The 1,697-nt window shown below is 40.8% G+C and overlaps 1 non-coding gene across 1 annotated transcript; it reads right to left on the reverse strand.

The window, feature by feature from the left end:
• Positions 1-362: 362 nt before the first annotated feature.
• LOC136530299 (small nucleolar RNA R71) lies at positions 363-469 on the reverse strand. Its single transcript, XR_010777743.1, has one exon. It is a non-coding gene; the product is annotated as a small nucleolar RNA R71 (small nucleolar RNA).
• Between the last annotated feature and the right edge of the window lie 1,228 nt (positions 470-1,697).

Genomic DNA, 1,697 nt, shown 5'->3' on the forward strand with positions numbered 1-1,697 from the left:
CTATGGCTAATAGGACACTCCGTGAATTCTCTACTCCAACTATGGCCAACATTCATAATGGACCGATAGTCAATGTTGAAGACAATGGATTCAAGCTCAAGCCAGCCCTCATCAACATGGTGCAAGCAAGCCAGTTTTGTGGAAAGGCACATGAAGATGTGAGTGCACATCTCCAACACTTCCTGGAGATCTGTAGCACTTTCACCAGCAAAGGAGTAACCCAAGATGCCATATTACTTCACCTCTTCCCATTCTCACTCTTGGGGAAGGCAAAGCAATTATTCTACGCCAACAAAGATAGGAATACTACATGGGATAACTGGTCCACTGCCTTCCTAGCCAAGTTCTCAAGCAAGGCCAATGTTCTATGTGGGAGAATCTCAAGCTTTCAGCAACAACATGATGAATCTATCCCTAAGGCATGGGAACGCTTTCAAGATTGCATTACGGAATGTCCTCATCATGGGATGGAGAATTGAAACGATCCCAATTTCCTTGAAGGAAAATCCATAGATTCGAAGTATAACGTGATAGTCCCAGGTGATCATCCCATCACATTATCAAATAACAGTCGATATCACAGTCATACATCGAATACCTATCTTAAAGAGTGTACAAATAACAATGTTTACTCATTATTACATCGCCACTTGGTGGAATCACTTAGAGCATTCAGCATCTAGAACAACATCAAGTAGAAAGGGAGCAGATGTAGCAGAACCATCCAATTTATAAGAGTACAAGTACAATAGTAGCCCACAAGCGGTCGCACTATCATACTTGAGCCCATATAAACCCGTTAGTCCGTCAAGTACCACAAAGGGTCTCGATTCAACCAACATACAACCAAGATCATACATGATTCAACATACATGTCACACGTTACATAAAGTTCACAAATATAGTTCCATACATTAGAGTACAATTAAATGTTATTGCAAACCAAGTATAGGTAAAATAGTAGCGGAAGCAATTAAAGTTTGAAACCAACATCTCCATTGTTGTTCAAATACTATGCTAGCTCATGATCACAATTCCACAAAAGCATAAGAGAGGGATTAACGAGAAACGCCTTGCCCAGGGCCCTACTCCTCGTCCATGGCAGGATAGAAGCAATTCTTATAGTAACCATGATACATCATATTATCTACAACAATGGGAAATAAACCCTAAGTACAAGAAGGTACTCAACTAGACTTACCCGTCATAAACCAAAAATAAAGTGACTCCAAGGATCATGCAAGGCTTTATAAGTGGAGCTAGCTTGACAACATTTTGCATAAAAAGCCACTAATTCAACTATACCTTTTATAATTCGGTCATCAAGTTAATTATAGCAATTCATCTCTAGATTAGCGACTAACCTGTGCCAAACATGTAGTATATTGTTAATGAAAGCACAATAATAACCATAGCCATTTAATTTTTCGTTCTCAGAACCATACCACTTGCCATTAACACTATGATAGAAGGAAGCTCAGTCAAGTTTCTCACTATCCGGGAGATACGACGATTTGAATCGATTTCAACTAGCTGGGAATTTATTCCTAGCACAAACCTAGGCAGACCTGATCAACGGTCACCTTTGGTATAACTCAGGTCCACATTTCGCGGGTTCGATCAGCGCCGCACAATCAGGGATGACTAGCTACCAGGACATTCAGGCCCACCCTGCTCACGTCTGGCTCCCCGTACAT

The sequence above is a fragment of the Miscanthus floridulus genome, unplaced genomic scaffold, assembly GCF_019320115.1.
Source record: "Miscanthus floridulus cultivar M001 unplaced genomic scaffold, ASM1932011v1 fs_105_2, whole genome shotgun sequence".
NCBI lineage: Eukaryota > Viridiplantae > Streptophyta > Magnoliopsida > Poales > Poaceae > Miscanthus > Miscanthus floridulus.